Below are 24,990 nucleotides of genomic sequence, written 5' to 3'. Positions count from 1 at the left end.
ACCATAGTGTAGGGGTTAAGAAATTAGTGATCATGAGCACTTCTTTGTAATGAAAACATCCATACTTTCTTATGGAGATTTTTTAGCCATATTTGAAAGCCTCATGGTAATTCACAAAACAACATTCAGGAATTGTTCGAGATGGGATTTAATCCCAGAGCAAAACAGGCAAATGGCAGATTTTGTTATTGCTTTTGATTAAATCTCTGTGAAAGGTGAGTTTGAGGGCTATGAGTAGATTTTCATTATAAAAAACACATATTGCACCTAGTGCTTTATTGTACAAAATAGAATCAATAGGAATTACAGGTTGCACATACATCCCCTCTCATGCCCATACATCCCCTCTCATTTTCTTAAAATGAATAGAAAATTATAACTCAATATTGCTCGTTTTCACATGCATTATTATGCAAATATGAATTGAAAGACAAAACAAGCAAAAACTAAGATGCAATACCGCAAGAACATTTTTTTGCATGGAACGTTTCATCAATAATTGGTGAGTCAAGCCTATTTCATTCATATAAAATAGTAAAGAGAGATATTTTGTGCCAGAGGAATGGATCAAGTTAATGTTATAAGCATACTGTCTGGATTTGACCACGATACTCAGTATTTTTATTACAACCCCAGGGCCAGAATGGATTTGTGGCCTACATCTTTGTGCTCAATATTTATTAAAATGTTTTGCTGTTATCATTACGTTATGTTTTTAGTATAACATAAGCTTTCAGGTTATACCGTTCCAGAAACAAGAATATTTATTTAAACCTTCGTTGGATACAGAAAAACTTTTCTCCAAGATGCCAAACAAAGTCAGAAGAAAAAGTTAAATAATTAAAAAATAAAATTGCAGCTGATTTATTAAAAGAGTTTAAAATCTTTACTCAAGAAATTGTTTTAATGCAATTGTCAAATTATGTAAAAAAAATTATCCTGCTTTGAATATCCAATTTTATGCAAATGAAATAAGTAAACAAAAACGCGTTATTCAATTAAATAATTGAAGTGAATATTTACACAATTTTTTGGATGAAGATTCACAACTCAACCAAATCAACCAAAATATTTTTACACTACAGTAATCACTGTATGGAATATGGTTAACACAACCCCCTCCCCCTTATAATTTTTGTTATTTAAGGTAACATAATTTTATAAATATTATCAAGGTCAAATTATATGGCTATCCCAGTTAATGTAGCTTGTTTTTTTATTACTGATACAAACTGTCATTTATTTTTAGAGTCCATAATAATTATACCAATCAGATCAAAATTGATTTGATAGTTGCCAATCACCAGCGGGATGCTAGTACATCATGTTGTGAACTGGTAACTAGTCAAATGTGAAGAAACAGAAAAGATATATCATCTTTAAGATATCAAAATGCTTACATTTAAAAATCAATGCTTTTTTTCCCCAAAAACCACAAAATGTACATGAAGCCTATGATTGTTGCTTCATTAAATATTCAAATGGTATTTCAACATTTAAAACTAAATCCATCAGCTAATTTCATTATTGCCACAGACAGAATATTATATTACCTGAAAAGTGCTCAACAAGATTGATCTGTTTGAGTCTGTAAAACAGAGTCTCTGCTGACCACTTGCCAGGTTAGGTTACAACAGACTTATAAACCACAAACTGCACTGCGGTCTTGTACAATACAGGGTCTGCATTCTCTAAGTTTAGCTTTACAAAAAAAAAATGGCCGCTGTGCCACCAATGCCTAGTAAGGCACATTACTGAAGACCTTTGAAGTACCTATTAGTATAAATCAAGGCCATGGTATATTCCCCTTTTTCCTAGTTGTCCTTCTAGAATATTTATAAATGACTGGCACTCTCTTTGTAGGGACAGAACAAGTATAAAATAACTTTGCCATACTATCATAATTTAACCACTTTTTCCTTTTTCATCCCTCTTTGTTGTATATGACCTATCAATATTCCCATTCATATTTAATGATACAAATGTTCATTCTTATCATTCCTGCATGAACTGAAATTTTAGCCCTTCGTTACTAATCAATAAACCTGACCAGACCTCTTTCATTATTGAGAACATCTACCCACATTGGTGGTTATAATTAAGTTACAGTTCAACTTCTAACTTTTTTCTGCAGTGTTTGAAATGGCTGTATAGTATTCTTAATTTTAGCTGCTGTTTCATCTCTCTCAGTAGGTGCCTATTTTATTGTTAAAGGTCATACTCATTTGTCTGCTCCAACAAAGACAGCCCTTAAAGTTGGCTGTGGTTTTGACAGACAGCGGTCCCTATAAGTGATGGCCTTAAGGACAGACTTGGCACTGGGAGACAGTCACCACAGCACGGGAAATAACAGATAACAAATCATGCCACTATTTTTCCTCCTGGCGTGATTGACGACATCACAGCAGGTGCAACTTTTCAATGTCTTCAGATTAAAACCCCTCAAACAAATGAGTTCTGAAAATACTGTCCGGGGGCGTGAAAAAGAGCTGCTGGACTCCAATGTGTTTTTTTTTCTTGAGATTTTATATTAAAAGAAGTGAAATGCACAGTTTGAAACTGCACAATACAATGATTTAATTTTTTTGAGGTATTATGACAAAGAATGTCCATAGCTCTGTACAGAAATCTTTATTTTGCCCTTGCACATTCTATGTAATGCAAATCACTTAGTCCAGCATTTTTACAATGAACTATCAAACATCAGTTATTATCGAAATGAAAAAGATATTCAAGGAAAAATGCATGAAGTCATTTTATATTTTTATACTTTATACATTTTTATTGATATGTACTTATACACATGGGGACCTTTTTTTTTTTGTTATGACTGTTATGAGAATTTTTTTAAAGTTTATTTAATAAGTTAGAGAATGTGTTTCTTTAGGAACACTTCCATCCATGGCTTAATATGTTTATCTTTATTTGAAATGGAGGACAGTGGTTGACACAGTTAACCCCTAGACAAAGGTAAAGTTTGTGCCCCCCTTCCCTTATGTAAAATTACTGTTGCATTATTCATGTATTCATTGTCTTACCAAGCTGCTACCTTGTCACCAATTTTTGTATTCTTTTTATGGCATCATTGTTATGTGTGGGTCAAGAGTCTAAGAAGTTCTCAGTGTAAACAGGGGGAGCACAGGGGCATAGAGGTTAGTACTAGGGTCCTCATTTTGGATAACAACCAGGACACTTCCTGCATGGTGTTTCTCTGGGAACTTGGGTTTCCTCCCACATGGTGGTAGGTTATTTGGCTCCTGTCTAACCCTTGTATTTATGCATGTGAGGTAGAGACCTTGGATTGTAAGCTCCTTGTGGGCAGGGACTAGTGTGACTATGCAATATGTAAAGTGCTGCATAAATTGTTGGAGCTATACAAATATATGTAATAAATGAGAATGGATGACATTTTTTAAGGTTTTCCATACTTGCAACAGCTGGCAAATAAATAAAAAATAGTCAAATTGTCAGAAAGAGCACAATAAATAAACAAGTAGAGGCTAGTCTAAGTGGAGACAGAAAGATACATAGCTCAAACTTCATGTGGAAATTTCCTCTGTGGAATGTTACTTGCTGTGTTTCTGCTGAAAAACTGACATGTGTGCCAATCCTGTTCACATAGTAGAGAATCTTTGAACAAACAGGTGGCAGTATTTTAAGCAGTGAAACATTTTTTTAGCGAAGGAATTGATAAGAGGAGCCCCTTAGAATTGACATTTTACATTGAGGGTGTTAACATTAATTGTAAATTAATCACCTTGAAAAACAACAGTTTAAAATTGAAGGCAAACATTTGGGTATAGATATAAAAAAAAGATATAAATACCTTTTTGTCCCTTTTTTTATAGCTGATCATGTTCCCTCTATTCTCAGCTGTATAAGAGCTGGGGGGAGAAGCAACAGCACACGGATCTTCCTAGTGAATGGCTGTGCAGGGGGGGCGTGTCAGGACAAGTCGGAACATTGAAGGAGAGCAGCCTGAGTTTCCAGCACAGCTTGATAACTGACCATAGTGTGCTCTCCTGCTGTGATGATCAGTTTTTAACAGGAAAGCAAGGGGGTTGGCAGAAACACCAGGGATTTCACACAAACGAAGCAATAAAAGAGAAAAGGATACTTTTTCATACAAGTGCATAGTATAGCAGACACATATCAGGAATTTGCTGGGGGTAACAAACACTTTAAGTTATTTTTACATACAGTATAGGCTCGCCTAATAAATAAACTATTGCATTAAGAAAAAAATCGTATTTGTTAAAAATCGCATTTGTAATAATGTATAAAGTTCACCTGCCACAAACACAGGCAATTCAAACCTACTATAAAAGAAAATTAATAATCAGAATTTACCTTAAAAACTGCATACTTGGATTTCCCTCCATTTACCTTCTGAGGCCTTGTACACACGACTGAGGAACTCGTCGTAAATGAAACATCGTTTTCCTCGACGAGTTCCTTGTCAGGCTTGTGGAGAAACTTGACAAGCTTTCTTTGTGTACACACTGTCAAAATCAAATCTCCTCGTTCTCAAACGCGGTGACATACAACACATACAACGGCAGGGGAAGTTCGATTCCACTGGCACAACCCTTGGGGCTGCTTTTGCTAATCTCATGTTACTGCGTGTTAAGTAAAAGTTTGGTAAGAGACGATTTGCACTTTTCAGACTGTTACAGCGTGACGAATGTGCTATCTCCATTACAAACGCTACTTTTACCGAAGGTGCGCTCCCGTCTCCTACTTTATTTTGAGCATGAGTGGGTTTCTTAGCATACACACAAACGTGTTTCTCGTTGAAAACCAGCCCGCCGAGAAACACGATGAGGAAATTGAGACTCCCGTCGAAGAAAAAGAGAACTTGTTCTCTTTTTTTCTCATCGAGTTCCTCGACAGTTTTCTCGATGAAAACCACCAAGTTTCTTGATGGATTCTGTCGAGGAAAACGGTTGTGTGTACTAGACCTGACTCTCTGTATTGATCTTTTAATGTAATGGGTAGCCTAAATGATGACCTGTGTGGGTGAAGGGGGTCAGGGCCAAGTACAACTTTGTACAGGAAATGTCACCTCCCACCACCTGTAAAAACAGTCAAGCAGCTGAACAGCCACTATGATTGTGTTTACAGTGCAGGGAATAGCCGTCAGCAAAATAAGATATCTGAATGATGCCTGTAGCTGCAGGCATCATTCTGATATCCCAACTCAAATTCTGTGATGTCATATGATGTCGTTGGGTGGGAAGTGCTTAAAACATTGGGCCAGATTCTCAAAAGGGATACGCCGGCGTAACTGCTGTTACGCCGTCGTATCCCTGTTTCTAACTATGGAACTGATCCACAGAATCAGTTTTCCATAGTTAGGCAGAAGATCCGGCATGTGTAAGGGACTTACACTGCCGGATCTTAGGATGCAGTACCGCATCCGCCTCGGGTATGCAAATTAGCACTTACGGAGATCCACAAAGCTTTTCAGCTTCATTTTTTCTCCGTAAGTTTTAGTTTGCAAACGCAAAATTAGGGCTGCTTTTACAAAGTGTAAACTGTTTACACCATGTAAAAGCAGACCTTTCTGTCCAGCGACGCGATTTTTTTTTTGTTTTGAATTTTTTTTTCCCGCCGTATCTTTTTTTTTTCCCGACGCAACTTTATTGACCCGTCGCGATCCACAAAGCATGGCGTAACGTAATTTCGCGCTATGCACATCGGGAAAATGACGTCACGAGCATGCGCAGTACGGCCGGCGCGGGAGCGCGCCTAATTTAAATGGGAATTGCCCCCATGAAAAGAGGAACGCCTTGCGCCGGCGGAATTTAAGTTACACAGCCAAAAATTTCTAGGTAAGTGCTTTGTGGATCGGGCACTTAGGTAGAAATTTTAAGGCAGTGTAACTTAAATGGGAAAATTTAATTTACGCCGGATCTTTGTGGATTACCCCCATTATTTTCATTGATACATGTCCTCCAGGGAAGTGTTCAGCTCCCTGTTCCCTTTGTTTGAAAATTTCTTGCCTATTAGGCGATTATACTGCAAATTTCAGGAGTTGGACACAGCTGCAATTGATGTTCTAGCCAATGGAATCATGTTAATGTCTAATGTAAAAACAAAAATTGCACACATCTGAACCAACAATGCGATTCCAGAACGATTTACATTGATGTCTATGGAGACTAAATTCGCAACACAATGTTGTAAACTCGCACAAGACCCTTTTTATTATCACATTGCATTCATAGAGGAATCGCAACACATAGATGTGAATGACCATCATTGAAAACAATGACTTTTTGGATGAGATGCAAATCTATGCTTTTTTTAATGCATCGCATTCCTTATCAACTCGCTCAAGTGTGAACTGGGCCTAAGTCTTGAAAATGGCAAAAATGCATTTGAAAGATTCAGGTCTTATTGATTTTAGTGGGGTTAAAATTATTATACAGAACTTAGGAGCAAACCTTCCACAAACCACACCCAGGTACATTCGGCTTACCCCTACTCGAATTTTTTTTACATATTTTCAGTACCTTTACTTACTTTGTGTTAGTATTTAGGTTCAGTATCAGTGGCCAATTCACCTGGAGTCTGAGGCTCCGTACACACGTCCGAGAAACTCGACGAGCAAAACACATCGTTTTGCTCGTTGAGTTCCTTGTGAAGCCGCCAAGGATCTCGGCGAGCCAAGTTTCCCCGTTGACTAACGAGGAAATAGAGAACATGTTCTCTATTTGGCCCGACGAGATCCTCGTCGGTTTCCTCGGCCAAAAGTGTACACACGGCCGGGTTTCTCGGCAGAATACGGCTCCGATCGAGTTTCTGGCTGAATTCTGCCAAGAAACTCGGTCGTGTGTGCGGGGCCTGACAGTTTATGTCCCCTTCAACTGCTTAGCTTTACACAAAACTTATTTACTAATTGAGCTGAGAATCTTTACTTGATTCTTTACACTAAATTGTTCACTTTAAATACCCAATCATGTGCAGATAAAATAAATAAATTGAAATGTGCTTTTCACGTGAAGACTCTAAATTTCTTTAGTAAATACGATTTCCCCAACCCATCAGAGCCATGTAGTTAGAAGGAATTTAAAACAATTTAATGCCATTCTTTACAGTAAGAAGCTGGAAGACAGTGGATGGAAATTCATCCTGCAGCAGTCCTTTCAGCAGAACTCCTGAAGAGGGAGAAATGCATGCTCTGAAACGTGTTGTTTTATTGACTTTAAAGTGGGAATTAAACCTTGTACCTACAGGTAAGCCTGTAATAAGGCTTACCTGTAGGTACTGTGAATATCTCCTAATTTGCACAGTTTAGGGGATATTTACACTGCATGCAGCTAGTGACATCACCTGCGCATGCACTCTGAAGGGATGATATACCTATGCCATCCCTTTAGAGGACCATTCTGAGGTCCGTGATGTCATCACGATGTGACCAAACAGACTTCCAGAGGATGCAAACCCAGAAGGAATACTGGGTGAAGATGGAAGTGCCTGTCAGTGGTGACAGCACGGCGCTAAAGGGATTCTTTCTAAGCGAAATATTTCATAATGTGCTAGTATGCAATGCATTCTAGCATATTATGCTCTTACTTTGCAAGGTTTAAAATAAAATAAAAATTGGTATGGTTTACTACCATTTTAATAAATTTGGGACTTTAATTTATGTAATTTTTTTGGTTTACCCAAATTTGAGATGTGTTGTTAAAGACCTCTTGGATTCCTACTATGTAAGCTTGACAGCCAGGATACAAATTGGTATTTTCTTGGCCACTCACTCGAGGTGTGCTGTATACCGTATTTTCCGGCGTATAAGATGACTTTCTGGATGCAAAAAAATGCATCCAAAGTCGGGGGTCGTCTTATACGCCGGTGACAGTCTCCGTGCTGCAAGAGCATCAATGTTTTAAATGCCGCTCCTTCTCCTCAGAGTGTCCTGTGATAGGCGGAACACAAATCTTCCCAGCAGCGCCTCTGTTCTGTGTTCCTCATATCACAGATGCCTTCTCATCCTCGGACGAGATGTTCGCACAGTGGGGGGCAAGTTCAGGCACAGTGGGGGCAAGTTCAGGCACAGTGGGGGCAAGTTCAGGCACAGTGAGGTGCAAGTTCAGGCACAGTGAGGGGCAAGTTCAGGCACAGTGAGGGGCAAGTTCAGGCACAGTGAGGGGCAAGTGATGGCACAGTGGGGGCAAGTGATGGCACAGTGAGGGGCAAGTGATGGCACAGTGAGGGGCAAGTGATGGCACAGTGAGGGGCAAGTGATGGCACAGTGAGGGGCAAGTGATGGCACAGTGGGGGCAAGTGATGGCACAGTGGGGGCAAGTGAAGGCACAGTGAGGGGCAAGTGATGGCACAGTGAGGGGCAAGTAAGGGCACAGTGGGGGCAAGTGATGGCACAGTGGGGGCAAGTGATTGCACAGTGGAGGCAAGTGATGGCACAGTGGGGGAATGTCATGTAATGGCGCAGTGAGGCATGTAATGTAATTTAATGGCACAGTGAGATTTGAAAAAGCCTGTTTCTGTCAGCGGTTCTCAGCTTCCAGAAAGACTAGTAGGAAGCTTCCAGAAAGACTAGTAGGAAGGGGGTAGTCTTATACGGCGAGTATATCCCAAAACCAACATTTTTCCTGGAAAATTAGGGGGTCGTCTTATACGCCCAGTCGTCTTATACGCCGGAAAATACGGTACATTAATTTCAATTTTCCTGTTCACCTGCCAATATTCTTAGATTTACTCCACTTTTCTTTTGCTTTTTTTTTTTGTTTAAAGATTAACGTTTATTAAAGCTTTTGGTACATACAAGTAATAACAAATAATTATTACATAGACATGTTCTCATTACATGGACAGATTTTAATGTCATTTGACAATATACAATCAAGCAGGGCACATCTGGTGAATGCAGCAATATTTGTAATATTTCTCAATGACACACACCTTTGAATGCTGTCCAATATTTAACAGACTGTCCGTCAATGTTTTAAGATTGGCAGTATTAAAAACTTGACCACTGGGTAGTATGTCCACAATTGTCTCAAAGTGTACTGTATAGTACTTAAGCTATTATCAGCTCTCTGTTTTGCTTTTTAGTATACATTGCCTTATGAAGATTTGCAACCAGCTGATGGAAGGGGGAACTATATATATATATATATATATATATATATATATATATATCTTTATAGATATATATATATATCTATATCTATATGGATATATATCTATATATATATATATATATATATATATATATATCTATATATATATATATATATATATATATATATATATATATATCTATATATATATATATATATATATATATATATATATATATATATATATATATATAATCTACAGTGGATATGAAAAGTCTACACACCTCTGTTAAAATGTCAGGTTTCTGTGATGATGAAGATAAAATCACTTTAGAACTTTTTCCATCAACCACTTAAGGACCGCCTAACGCCGATTTGCATCGGCAGAATGGCACAGCTGGGCACAGGCACGTAAATGTACATCGCCTTTAAAAACCTAGCTGTGGGTGCACGCGACCAGTCTGAAGCTCCGTGACCGCGGAACCCGCGGATCCTATCGCCGCAGCTGTCCCACGTCATTGTGTCATTGATCATCTGTTCCCTGATATAGGGAAAGACGATCAATGACGTTACACATCCAGCCCGCCCCCCTACAGTTAGAAACACATATGAGGTCACACTTAACCCCTACATCGCCCCTTAGTGGTTAACTCATAAACTGCAATTGTCATTTTCACAGTAATCAATGCATTTTTATAGCACTTTTTGCTTTGAAAATGACAATGGTCCCCAAAATGTGTCAAAATTGTCTGGTGTGTCCGCCATAATGTCGCAGTCACGAAAAAATCGCTGATAGCCGCCATTAGTAGTAATAAAAAAATATTAATAAAAATGCCATACAATTATCCCCTATTTTGTAAACACTATACATTTTTTATATCTTTTTGGGGGATTTTTATTATAGCAACAAGTAAAAAATATTGAATTTTATTCAAAATTGTCTCTCTATTTTTGTTTATAGCGCAAAAAATAAAAACCGCAAAAGGTGATCAAATACCACCAAAGGAAATCTCTATTTGTGGGGAAAAAAGGACGCCAATTTTGTTTGGAAGCCACATCGCACGTCCGTGCAATTGTCAGTTAAAGCGAAGCAGTGCCGAATCGCAAAAAAGGGCAAGGTCCTTTACCTGCATATTGGTCCGGGTCTTAAGTGGTTAATGTGACCTATAAACTGTACAATTCAATTGAAAAACAAACTGAAAGCTTTATTGAGTTCCATAAGTGTGCACACCCTCTTAGAACTGGGGATGCGTCTGTGTTCAAAATTAAGCAATCACATTCGAACTCATGTTTAATAGGAGTCAGTACACACCTGCCCCTGCCATCATTTAAAGTGCCTCTGATTTACCCCAAATAAAGTTCAGCTGTTCTAGAAGGTCTTTTGTGACATTTTCTTAAGCCATGGTCCGTAGAGAGCTTCCAAAGCATCAGAGCGATCTCATTGTTAAAAGGTATCAGTCAGGAGAAGGGTACAAAACAATTTCCAAGGAATTAGATACCATGGAACACAGTGAAGACAGTTATCATCAACAGTGACATTACCACCTGGAAACCCCTTCAAAATTGATAAAAAGTTGAGAAGACAACTGGTCAGGGAGGCTGTCTTCGTATGTCTGGGCTATGGGGTAGAGTGGCAAGACGGAAGCCTTTTCTTACAAAGAAAAACATCCTAGCCCTTTGCAAAAACACATTTGAAGCCTCGCAAAAGCATGTGGAAAAATGTGTTATGGTCTGAGGAAATCCAGGTTGAACTTTTTGGCCATACCTCCAAAAGATATGTTTGGTGCAAAAACAACACTGCACATCACCAAAAGAACACGCTACCCACAGTGAAACATGGTGGCTTTGGGGCTGTTTTTCTTCAGATGAACAGGGGCCTTAGTCAAGGTAGAGGGAATTATGGACAGTCAAGATTGGCAAAAAACTTTCAGGCTTCTGCTAGGAAGCTGAACATGAAGAGGAATTTCATCTTTCAGCATGACAACAACCCAAAGCATACTGTACATCCAAATCAACAAAGGAATGGCTTCTCCAGAAGAAGATTAAAGTTTCAGAATGGCCCAGCCAGAGCCCAGACTTGAATCTGAGGAATGATCTGAAGAGGGCTATGAACAGGAGATGCCCTCGCAAGCAGACAGATTTGTAAAAAAGAGTGGGCAAATATTGCCAAATCAAAATGTACCATGCTGATAGACTCATACTCAGACTGAGTGCTGTAATAAAATCAAAAGGTGCTTCAACAAAGTAATAGTTTAAGGGCGTGCACACTTATGCAACCATATTATTACATTTTTTTATTTTTAAAAGATTTCAGTTTGTTGTTCAACTGAGTTGTACAGTTTATAGGTCACATTAAAGGTGAAAGAAGTTCTGAAATGATTTATCTTTGTATCATTGTTTTACATCACAGACACCTGACATTTTAACAAAAATGTGTAAACTTTTTGTATATCCACATCCACATATACAGTATGTATATATATATAAAATACATTTCTGCTGAATAGCCAAGCTCCCCCTTACTAGTTCTGGGTATTGGACAAATACAAATAAAGGAATACATTTCATTATAATAAATTTACCTTTAATCCACCCTACAGCACAGTTTTGTGACGATAGAAAACAATAAGAAGTTAATTTGTAAATTATAATTTTGTGACACTCTAATTTTGTGGCAATTTTCTCATCTCTAACTGTATCCTGTGTGATGTTTCTATAAAAGGAACCAATAAATTGCTTTAATGGTGTCTATATTGGTAAATCTCATGACCATCATACATTCTTAAGTCTCATTTAATAGTTTTAGTTCGTTATAATCTCAGCAGGTTAAAGGGTCATTTTTAGTGCAGTCACATTTAGCTGAATAAAGTGCTTGGTAATACAGTTAGTGCAAAAGGTTTCATTAATTACATTAATGTCAGTTACAGTTGACTTGTCCAGCTCCTTTATAATTTAGATAATTTCCACTTTTTAATGAAACAATCTAATAATACTATTTTTCTTAATAACGAAAGAGGAATACTTATTTGCACATATTAATTTATTAATTTGCAAAAATTATTTCCTCAAATACTGCTGGTATGAACTGTTGTACTGGGTAATATTACAGCGATTGCGAGAAGTAGAGTGTCTGAGTGTCCCAACCTTGTCCCTAAATGGCAGCCACCTGTCAAAACATTTACCTTCAGACCCACTCCTGAGTTTGCGACAGTGCAGCCCTACGTGACTCTTCATGTCCTTTTTCTAATAAAGTCCAGCACTTTATTTCTATGGCTGGTCCAAACTCATGGTAAATCCCAACCATCCAAAGTGTAAAGCTCTAGCCATTGGAATGAATGGGCCTAATAATGCATGTGCAACAGAAACTGGGACTTCTTTTTGTAAAGGCTGCGAGTTGCAGGATAGGAAAAAATGCAGTAATGGGGCTAAAGGTAACTATTTTCATCCTTTAAAGGGGTTGTAAAGGTTTGTTTTTTTTATTTTCTAAATAGGTTCCTTTAACCACTTAACCCCTGGACCATATTGCTGGTCAAAGACCAGGCAACTTTTTGCGATTCGGCACTGCGTCGCTTTAACTAACAATTGCACGGTCGTGCGACGTGGCTTCCAAACAAAATTGGCATCCTTTTTTTCCCACAAATAGAGCTTTCTTTTGGTGGTATTTGATCACCTCTGCGGTTTTTAGTTTTTTGCACTATAGACAAAAAAAGAGCGACAATTTTGAAAAAATGAATATTTTCTACTTTTTGCTATAATAAAAATCCCCCAAAAATATATAAAAAAAAAAATTCCTCAGTTTAGGCCAAAACGTATTTGTCTTAATATTTTTCATAAAAAAAATTGCAATAAGCGTTTATTAATTGGTTTGCGCAAAAGTTATAGCGTTAACAAAATAGGGGATAGTTTTAGGGCATTTTTCTTAATATGTTTTAATGGCGGCGATAATGGAGTTTTGTCGGTACTGCAACATTATGGCGGACACTTCAAACACTTTTGACACATTTTTGGGACCATTGGCATTTTTAAAAGGATCAGTGCTATAAAAATGCATTGATTACTATAAAAATAACACTGGCAGTGAAGGGGTTAACACTAGGGGGCGAGGAAGGGGTTAATCATGTTCCCTGGGTGTGTTCTAGCTGGGGGGTGGACTGACATGGAGAAATGACAAATCGCTGTTCATACATTGTATGAACAGACAATAGGTAATTTCCCCCCTGACAGGACTCCCGGTTCTTGCTCTGTAACGAGCCCCGTCGGCGTCAGGGGCGAGAGCGGGGGGCATGCGTGCGCACCTCCGGCGGCACGCGCGCCCCTATTGGCTGCTCGGCGAGGTGACGTATAGCTACGTGATCTCGCCCAGCAGAGCCAACCTGCCGCCGTATAACTGCGGCGGCTGGTCAGCAAGCAGTTAAGCTAGTGCATTGTTGGTTCACTTATCTTTTCCTTCAATTTCCCTAATAAATGTTTTTTATCTTTGTCTGAATTTCTCACTTCCTGTTCCTCCTCAGTCAGCTTGCCCATATCATCTGAGCTGTTCTAGCTGGGGGTTAGTCAGCGTGCTCGCCTCCTCCCTTGGGACTACATCCCTGCAGAGAGACGCTGTGAACAACTTTAAAACACATCCCCAGCTCAAGCCAGACCAGCTGGTGTGTGGTGACATCAGAGACTGTAGCTCCACCCTTGAGCCATGGCTCTGTTTTAAATCCTTGTTTGTTGGATGTCAGTATCGTTGTTTGAAAATAATGCCTTAAACCTAGTACTGCACCATGAAGTCTCTTCTTTATCCTTCCTAAATCAGCATTGGGAGTGAACCTTGCCTTACTTAAATCCACAAGGAATATCGCAGCAGGAGAACAGTAACAGAAAAAGGAGAGGTCCTGTTATTGGAGGAATCTGGGGATTCACAGTCCTTCAACAGAGGTTCACATATATATATATATATATATATATATATACAGTACAGACCAAAAGTTTGGACACACCTTCTCAATCAAAGAGTTTTCTTTATTTCCATGACTATGAAAATTGTAGATTCACACTGAAGGCATCAAAACTATGAATTAACACATGTGGAATTATACATAACAAAAAAGTGGAACAACTTAAAATATATTTCATATTCTAGGTTCTTCAATTAGCCACCTTTTGCTTTGATTACTGCTTTTCACACTCTTGGCTTTCTTTTGAGGTAGTCACCTGGCGCAGCACCCCATCACTCTCCTTCTTGGTCAAATAACCCTTACACAGCCAAGTATACTAGGGGGTCCAATGGGACTGGTACCTGTGTCACTCTAGTGATACACTGTGATACTTCCTCCCAGTATCTGTGAAGCTTTGGGCATCTCCAAATCAAGTGTATGAAATCCCCCTGCTGAACTTTACACTTTGGGCACATAGGGGTATCCCTTCTTCCCCATCTATGTAGTTGTGGCGCTGTTCTGTAAGCCCTGTGTAGAATAAAGAGTTGCGACAATTTGTGCGACGCAGAAACAGATACCGCCGGGACAGATTCAAGCGCCCTCTCCCACTGGTCTCCGTCTATTTCCCCAATGTCCTCCACCCACTTCCTTCAGCTTCTAAGGGAGACATGACTCTGAATTGTTGCCAACAATCCCTCATATATTTTAGTTATCAGTCCTCTCCGAGCCTCTGCTTGCAAAACCGCCGTCATCAAAGGTGACGGTGAAGTTACCACCAGTGATCGTGTTTGTTGTTGTTTCTGTAGAGCATGCCGAAGCTGGAGATACTGGTAAAAGCCCAGTGGGGCTAATTGGTATTCTCTACACAGCTGCTCGTAAGTTTTCAGTACCTCACCCTCGTACAGCTGTGAAAAGAACCAGATTCCCTTCTTTTTTCAGGAGGAAAAGCCTACTAGATCCTGTAGTTCTGCATATCTAGGATTGTTCCATATTGGAGTGAATGGTAGCACCCCCTCTGTCCCCAAAGTCTTCCGTAGCTCCCCCCATACCTTTCTGAGGAGTGTTCCTGTGGGTGCTGCCCATGGCATACTGGGCAAGCCCATCTCAAGATATGAGACTGCCTTTAATGAGGGAGCAGTACCAATTACTATATTTCTATTCGGGTCCTCTCTTTCTTCCCGTCCCCATCCCGCCAGCTGTTGTGACTGAGAGGCTAAAAAGTACATTTTGGGGTGAGGTACCCCCTATCATTTCCATATTGTAGAGTGGTTAAACTAATCCTGGCTACCTTTTTCTTCCATATCAACTCCCGCATCTGGGTATCAATTCTTTTAAACCATTTGTTCGATATCCATATCGGTGAATTATGGACGATGTATAGGAGTTGTGGAGCCCATACCATTTTAATTAGGTTAGCTCTCCCTACCACTGATAGGGGGAGTTTGCACCAGCTGTCACATTTCTCCTTTTGCTTTGCCAGTAGTGGACCCAGATTCAGCTGAAGATATTCAGCCGTGTCCGGGGAAACCGTCACCCCCAGATAACAAAAACTACTTGATATAGTAATCTGCTCTGCTCCTCCAGGTAACTCCAGGTAACTGCTGCCTCAGTGGATCTATAGGCATTAATATTGATTTGGACCAGTTTATATTAAACCCAGAGAAGCTTCCAAATTCTCCTATTATCCCCATTGCTGTTCGCAGCGACGCTGCCGTATCACCTAAATATATAAGTATATCATCTGCATATAAGGACATTTTTTCTTCCCTCTGGCCCCTGCAAAACCCAACCACCTCCGATGTATTTCTAAGCAGTATTGCCAGCGGCTCGACTGCCAGGGCGAACAGCAATGGGGACAACGGGCATCCCTGCCAGGTGCCTCTATGTAGCTCAAATGGTAGGGAAAGGTTATTATTAACTCGGAGTCTAGCTCTAGGTTTGGAGTAAAGCACCTTTACCCATGCTATAAACCTGTCTCCCAATCCAAACCTAGTTAATATTTCCAGGAGGTAGGGCCACTCCACACTATCGAATGCTTTAGTAGCATCCAGTGACAGAATAGCCCTACCCCCTGGATTATCCACCGGCACCTGCAAATTCTTATATTATCGGCCGTTGAACAGTTAGGTATAAAACCAGACTGATCTTGATGCACCAGCCTGTCTATAACCTGCGATAACCTTTTGGCAAGAATTTTAGCTAGAAGTTTGACATCCGTGTTTAGTAAAGAAATTGGAGCGATATGAATCTCGAGACAGCTTATCTTTACCTGGTTTAGGAAGTAGTATTATTATAGCCTCCTGCATACTGTCAGGTAGAGTTCCCTTTTCCACTGCTTCAGATAATGCTTCCAGCAAGGGCTGCAATATAAACTCTCCATATTGAGAGTATACCTCCACTGGTAGTCCATCTGGACCTGGGGATTTGTGTTGTGCAGCCCCTTCCAGAGCTTCCTTCAGTTCTGCCAATGTGATAGGGAGATTTAACATCTCCCTATCCTCCTCAGCCAGTTGGGGGATGGGGCAGCCCTGCAGAAACGAAACCATCTCCGAGTCTACAGTCTTGGTTCTGGAGGAATATAACTCCCTATAAAACTCATAGAAATCATCTAAGATGTCAGAACTAAGAGTGTGCGTCTCCCCGGACTCCCCTCTTATAGCCAAAATTGCTCCCTGGCTACCAGTGCTAGGATGTGTCCCGTATTTTCCCCTTCCTCAAAGTGGCTCTGTTGGTGAAAATATCTCCTCTTCTCCGCTGCCGTCAGCAGTACCGAGTTGTACAAGGATTGCGCCTCAACCCAGGAATCCTGATTACTCTGGCCCAGGTCTATTCGAGAGAGTCCACCATGCGAGGCCGAGTGACACGAGTAACATCTCTCGTCACCATGTCTCTCCCTCCATACATCACGGAGTCCCACTTCTGAAAGCAACAAAGCAAACATAGTTTTGCCAACCATCTGTCCTGTCACCTTAGGTATCAAGGACATTCTATCCAGTCCCTGATCCAGAATATTATTGAAATCCCCCAATGCTAACACAGGGGCATCTGGATATAGAGCCATGAATTGTGCCAGCCTTCTCAGGGGTACCACAGAAAACGGGGGAGGAATATAGATTGCAGCAATTATACATGTTAGCTTATTAAGTTTGCATAGCAGGAAAATGTATCTGCCCTCTTCGTCCACCTGTTGTTGAATACATTCAAACAAAACATTTGCAGACACCATTACACTGACCCCCCTAGAATAGGAAGAGTATGTGGAATGGTACTGCCTCGAATATTTGCGTGAGCTCAGCCTGTGGACGGAGTCAGGCGGCAGATGCGTTTCCTGTAAGACCTTTAAAACCATCTTCTTTCTTTGGGAATTAAGCCAAGAGTAGAACAGGACTGGCTTTGAGAACCTCCTAAAAAAAAAAAATTTTTTTAGGGTTGTTTTTGATTGTTTTTTTTTTTTTTTGCATGAAAAGCACAACATTTGAACAATTTAGTAGTAGCATAAGAGTATGGTTTTCTTTTTTGTTTAGCTACAATGAAAAATGCACAAAATGCACAGAATGCATAGATTTGTATAATATAGCAGTAGGGTGAAAGTATGGAGGCTCTAAGAAAACTGATGCCAATATAAAGTGGTGTGGGAGTTTAGGGGAAGTAGGAAATAACTAGAATTAAATTCTGGGTATGCATCTTGAGTAAACCAAACAAACACAAAAAAAAGCATGAAAGAGGCACGGAAGCACTAAAGTCAATTATAACAAGGGGGGGAGGAGGAATGGTATAAAAGGAGTATAGATGTATGGTAGAAGGAAGGAGCGAATGGGTACGGGTGTGGGTGATGTAGGGAGGTATGTGAGAGAAGAGTGGAGGAATGTGAGTAGTAGTGAGGCCATAGATACAACCCTGGGGGTAGGCCTAAATGGGCCAGGGGGGGAGCGGGTGGGGGGTTGGGGTAGGAAGGGAGGGAAAAGAGAAATCACTAAATACTAATCTACAAATGCAATCACAAAGAGTGAGGAGGCGAGATATGAATTATATATGCACTAGACGGTATAGGAGTATAAACAGAGAAACATGACCACTCTCAGACTTATTGTTTTTACACACCGAAGTTGAGGGAAAGTCTGTAAGCTTTTCTTCTTTTGTTGTTTTAGTAATTTTAAGTCTAATTGTTTATGAAAGTCTCAATAAATAAGGTAACAAAGAAGGATGTACTACTTATGACATGGAATATCAGGAGTTTAGGGAATAGAGATAAAAGGAACGCAATGTTTAGATACTTTGATAGGTTGCAGCCTCAGATAATATGCTTACAGGAAAAGAAAACTCTTTGATTGAGAAGGTGTGTCCAAACTTTTGGTCTGTACTGTATATATATATATGTTATATATATATATATATATATATATATATATATATATATATATATATATATATATATATACACACAGTAGTGGCCCAAAAAGTTGGGGAGAAAAGAATGAAAACTGCTGGGGTCAGAATGATTGTTTTTTCTATTTATTTTCAATCAATCAATCAGTCATGAGATGAAAATTGTGTGTGATTGTTGAACCCAAAACTCAAACTGTCCCTTTTTTATACACAGGAGGACATCAGCCAGGACGAGGGTCTGGAAAGTGTCAGGCAGGAGGAGGCCAGGGTGAGTGGCAGAGAGGAGGTGGCAGGAGTGAGTGGCACAGGGGAAGTGGCAGGGCTAAGTGGCAGAACAAGGTGCCAGGTGCCTCCCATCCACCTTCCAACAAGAAGGGCCAGGAGGGCTAGGAGGGTGAGTGAGGCAGCACTGGCCCTGATTAAAGAGGCACAGGCCACCCTCCAACAATCTACCACCCCTGAAGAGGGTTATGGCACCCTTGTAATGGCCAAAATGAGCCAGATGTCCGTGGACCAATGCCTCATATTTGAGCCCCTCTTAATTAGTTTGCTCAATAGGGGGGTGAGGGGGGCACTTACCGAGGACACGGTAATTTTCAGCCACGGCCATCCTCCTCCACCTGGTTCTTCTCAACCTCCTCCACCTTCTTCTCCTCCACCTTCTTCTCCTCCGCCTTCTTCTCCTCCACCTTCTTCTCCTCCACCTTCTTCTCCTCCACCTTCATCTCCTCCACCTCCTCCTCCTCCACCTTCATCTTCTCCTCCTGGCATGAGTACACCTCCAGAGGCACAGGCTCCAGCCAAGCGGAGAAGGAAGGCTGCAGAGAAGGCTGCAGGGCAGGCTGCAGAGAAAGCAGCAAAGACGGCTGCATGGAAGGCAGCAAAGAAGACTGGAGGGAAGGCTACCAGGAAGACCAGGAAGTGATGGCCTTGCTTCAAGGTGATCTGACAGAAGGCAGCCTGTTGTAGTACCACAAACTTGGGACATATATCTGACCTGCTGCTGTTCCTGACCTCTGGGAGTCCAGGACCAGATTGGGCTCCCTCCTGTATGTGCTTCTCAATGTCCCAATTTTAGTGTCCACACAGAGTTGCACAAATGGCAGCAGGTTCTTCAGCGCTACCTTCTATTTATTTTATTTATATTCTTTACCAGAATAAATGGTTATTTTTTTACAGTTCATACTTGTGTTTTTAATCAACCCAACAGATCAGATAACACCAAACAATAATGTTAAAATTGTGGCAACTTGACACAACAAAATGAAAAAAATAAATCATGGAGCTGACTAGAAATTAAATAATAATTCAAAATGCAGATCTGTATTTAAAAAATAAAATAAAAACTCTTGCTATATAAATTAATCAAAAATATTCATGAGATCAGCATGAAAAATGTTACAAAAAGTTAGTCAGAACTCTGTGTGAATATCAGCAGCAAAAAAAGATCATTATTGTTCATTATTGTACCATTCTAAAGATGATTTAAATGCACAGTATTTAAACGATGCAATAATTTTTACAGCGTGACGAATTGCAAACGCTACTTTTACCGAAGGTGCGCTCCCGTCTCATACTTTATTCTGAGCATGCGCGGGTTTCTAAGCATACACACAACCGTTTTTCTCAGCAAAAATGCTCTGCCAGCATTTTTCTTGATGGATTTTGCAGAGGAAAACGGTCATGTGTACGAGGCCTGCTTGCTGGGATAATAACTCTGAAGCAATTGTATGTTGTATTGTGTGCATTTGTGTGCATTTGACAACAATATCACAAATTCTCCACAAATATAGTTTGTATGGTAGGGTTGCAAGAAGCCACTCCTCAAGAAAGGCCATATGCAGTTATGACTGAGCTTTGCCACATGCCACTTTGCCAAAACGTACCTTGAAGATTCCGAGGTCAGATGGAAAAAGGTGTTATGGTCACATGAGAAAAAAAAAATGTATTTGTCCTCAACATCAAATTATATATTTTTCAGAAATCCAATACAGCTCACCATCTATATAATACCATTCCTACAGTAGAGCATGGGGATGGTAAAATCCTATTATGGGGGGTTTCTTTGCTGGAGGGACTGGAGCGCTTGTCAGGATGAAAGGAAACATTGATGGGGCAAAACCATCAAATTATTTAGGAAATTATGTTGCCCTGTGCCAGAAAGTTGTCAATTTGGAAGAAGGTTTACCTTCCAAATGATAATGATCCAGAGCACATAGCACAAATCACCATACAGTAGTTGAAGGATAAAAAGATGAATGGCGGGGGCGTGGCCGGACCTAGCCAGCTGATGGACGCTTGAAGCCTGAGCTCCTGCCACCTCAGAGTGCACAACGGCCAAAAACGGAGAAAATTCAGCGGATTTTATCCACCGACCATGGGCACAGCATCCAGGAGCTCTTCTGCCTCACGGTCCCGCTCTCCTAGAAGGAACACGGGCACAGACCCGCAAAATATACCGGAGATGTTCCGATCCCTCAGGGGAAACATGGCGCCTTCCCGCCATAACGAGCCCTCAGGCTCCTCACCTGCCATACCGCCTGTCACTTCAGGGATAGTCCTATCGGCGCAACCGGAGATGTCCGCTCCTACACCAGCAGACAACCGAGGGGGGACACCGACCTCCTCACCGCAGCAGCATCTTACCATCGCCGACCTGCGGTCCGTGGCCGCTGACATCAAGGACACCCTGGCGGCCGCCATAGCGGAGCTCCGAGTAGACATCCACTCGCTGAACGACAGAGTATCCCGCACCGAAAAGAGGGTGGAAGACCATGACCTCATCCTCCAGCGATCAACGAGGAAAACCGACGATCATACCCTACAACTGAGGGACATGAATCGTCACCTCGAGGATTTAGATAACAGGGGACGCCGCCAGAATTTACGGGTGCGGGGCCTACCGGAATCGGTCGAGGCGGACCAGATCCCGCAAGTAGTCACGAGCATCTTCAACTCTGTGCTCGACAGACCGCCGCAAACACCCATCGCCATGGACAGGATACACCGTGCCCTGCGCCCGAAAGGCAGGGACACGGACCCGCCACGGGATATCGTCTGCTGCCTGGGTGAATACAGGCTCAAGGAAGACATCCTCAAAATGGCTAGGGGCAGACGTATAGAGCATGAAGAGGCCCCGATCCAAATATTCCAGGATTTATCGGGGATCACACTGAAGCACCGCCGGGACCTCAGACCCCTACTGGACGTCCTCCGTGGAAAGGACATTAAATACAAATGGAAGTTTCCGTTCTGCCTCTCGGCCTCCCACCTCGGCCGCACCGCGCTCCTGAAAGTTCCAGAGGACCTGCACCGCTTCTGCGAAACGCTAAACATCCCACTCGTGGCGGTGCCGGAGTGGTACGCGGCATACCGCCAATCGGTCAGCAGATGGCCCAAACCGAGGGATGAAGCGATGGAGACGCAAGCCTCCAATTACCGGCGAAGAAGATCCCCGTCGGGATCCAGGCAGCCTGTTGGCTCACAGAACCCCCGGAGCGACCGCGAGCCTTCCCCATCCCAGAGAGCTAGGAGGGCCCGGAGAGAATATTGAGAGATTACTGATGTCCTAACCCCTTGTTGGCCCATTTGTTCTACCTGGACTAAGTTCGGCTACCAAAAAGTTAAACCCCTCTACATTGTTTGGACACCAAGTTGAATCCTCCTCAGTTTATTTTATTGTGGACATTACTCGTGCCGGAGCACGCAGCACAGCAGGAGAAGACACCCGTTAACACGCTCACCGCCATACTAAGGAAAGGCAGCAAAGGAACTACATCCCCCAGACTGCACCGCGCCAGGAGGAAAGCGCACGAAGCAACCACGTCACGGACTGGGCGGGGTGCGCGCCGCGAACTACGCTACCCAAGCCGCCATGCGGCAGGAACTGATACACTACCCGGACAGGGCGGGGCCCCTCCCGCGAGGCCGCCGAAGGGGACAAACCGCCCACCTCTCCGAGAGGTCACTCTTCACTGGCCGCGAAGTCCACCTCCGCCTGATCACAGCCACCCGAACCCAGGACAGAGACCCTTGCTCCCGGATGACTCTCCATAGGCGGACCGTACGCTGCGGAAGACAACCCAGAGGGAACCGCTCCACTGCCACCCCCAGGTACCCGGACTAGCTGGCCGCTGAGCACCACTAAACGCCCTGAGCGGACTGCAGGCCTACGGCCCTGGAAGGGTCTTACCACTCCCGACTCAGCTACCTCCGGCTCCTAGACTATCGCACCCCATTCGGACTGCATTGCTGATATCCGGCCTTAGAATGCAACATTGTTTTTCTCCTCAGGTATGGTGTAGCGTAAGCCCTGAGAAGGAGGTGAATCGGAGCATAGAGCTCCGGTTGTGACCCGCGCGGCTAGAAATGCCCCATCAGCACGTGCATCGATCCCCATGGACGGATCGACATTGCCCCGACGCGGAGGCCGCGGATGTCTCGGTGGGGGCCATAGGCCCCCGCGGGGGTAACGCGGGACATTTGGCTATGGTGGGCAAGGTAAGGCTGCGGGGCGCTGCCAGGGCTTACGTGAAGTGCTCAGGATACTTAGCGACACAGTCATGCCCCTAAGCCGCTGCCCGGGACAGGCGAGGACACGCTTACTTGCCCATCCTGGCCTGCGACTCAACCCTTCTGAAACATCACCAAGCCTCCTGAAGGTTCACTGCTAGGTGAAAAGCCTACTCTGAGGTGGCACGACACGAATGGCCACAGTTGCTGATTTACTTGGTTATATAGTTACTGTAGTTAGTATTGTTTCACGAGTGCTTTCGACACTACTCAATACATCTGCGGGTGAGTCCGTGCCAACCCCCACACAGCTGTACACAGAGGTGTGCGCACCGCACGTTGTGGTGTGCGCGCTGGGTGTGCACTGTAACCCTCCGACTAGCCCCATACCCCCCCTAGGTGAGAGGTCCCCACCTCTAGCCGCCTAATCGGTACAACCCAGCCCCCCCCAGACACACCCCCCTGATTCAGCACCAGTCCAGTGCCAACCCCCATCACTCATCTTTACCCTCCCATCTTCCCCTCCGTCATCCCCCCCCACCAGCCGATATGACGCACAACGCAATTCCTACCCCAACTGCCCACTTGCAACCCCCTGTCGCATTACAGCTAAAATTATACTCGCTTAACGCGCGAGGGCTCAATATCCCAGAGAAGCGCTCGCGCCTGCTATGCAATATCCAGAGGGAGAAACCTCACGTGGTCCTTTTACAAGAGACCCACTTCTGATCAGACAGTGTGCCCACGCTCCGGAGCCCCTACTATCCGACAGTATACCACGCTACCACCGACGAATCCAAATCCAAAGGGGTATCTATCCTTCTCTCCAAACATTGCCCAATGCAGGTAGACGATATTCAGAGGGATCCACAGGGAAGGTTCCTCTTCCTCAAGGGGTCAATACAGGGGTCGCCCGTCACAATCGCAAACATTTACGCCCCCAATTCAAAACATGTACAATTTTTCCGGGAAGTAACGTTCCAGCTCACGGCGTTCCAAGTAGGAACGCTGATCCTGGGCGGAGACTTCAACGTCCCCTTAGTCCCCCTGGTAGACACATCCAACGGGACCTCTTGCCTCACATACCGAGCCCTCAGAGCCATTAAAGTCCAATTGGACCTCCTAGCCTTACATGATTCCTGGCGTACGTTACACCCAAACGAAAGAGATTACACATATTTTTCATCATTACACACCAAATACACACGTATTGACTTGTTCCTCACCTCCCAAGACGCCCTCCCCCTTCTCTCGGAAGCCACTATAGAACCCATGGTGCTATCCGACCATCACCCCATCACTATAACACTAACGTGGCCGGGACGCCGCCCCAAGTCGGGCATCTGGAGGATGGACGATTCCATTCTCCTAGATCCCGTAGATTTCGCCGCTCTGTCAACCAGGATTTCCCAGTTTTTCACAGAGAACGAATCCCCAGAGGTCTGCCCAGCTACGGTGTGGGCCGCACACAAATGCGTACTGCGGGGCGAGATCATATCTATGATGGCGAAGCGCCGCAAACGCAGGGCTGCGCGCATCACTGAATTGGCCGACCGGGTCAAAACCCTCGAACGCACGCACAAACGCACACTAGCAGCAAACACCCACAGTGAGCTTCTGGCGGCAAGGCGGGACCTGTTGGGAGAACTGCAGATTCAACTGAAACGCAAGTTCGCCCTAAGCCACAAGCTCTATTATGAATTTGGAAACAAATCAGGGAAACTCCTGGCAAGCGCCCTACAGAAAAAAAAATCGACCCACACTATCCGCACCATTACATCCCCTACAGGGGTCTCACACTCCAGGACCGACCATATAGCAGAACAGTTCAATCGATACTTCTCGTCGCTGTATAACCTACCCACACCCCGCGTAGCGAAAGGGGCCCCAACACGCTCAAAATTGATTGCGGACTTTCTGGAGGATTACGGCGCACCCCCCCAACCGCTGCCGGACACGTCACACTTAGACGCGCCGGTGACAACCGCTGAAGCTCTAATGGCGCTGAAGCAACTGAAACCCGGCAAGAGCCCGGGCCCCGACGGCCTATCCTCGGGATATTACAAATCGTTCGCTGACGC

Source organism: Rana temporaria, chromosome 5 (genome assembly GCF_905171775.1).
Source record: "Rana temporaria chromosome 5, aRanTem1.1, whole genome shotgun sequence".
NCBI lineage: Eukaryota > Metazoa > Chordata > Amphibia > Anura > Ranidae > Rana > Rana temporaria.
The sequence above is the reverse complement of the archived record's forward strand: the minus strand, read 5'-3'. Positions refer to the sequence as shown.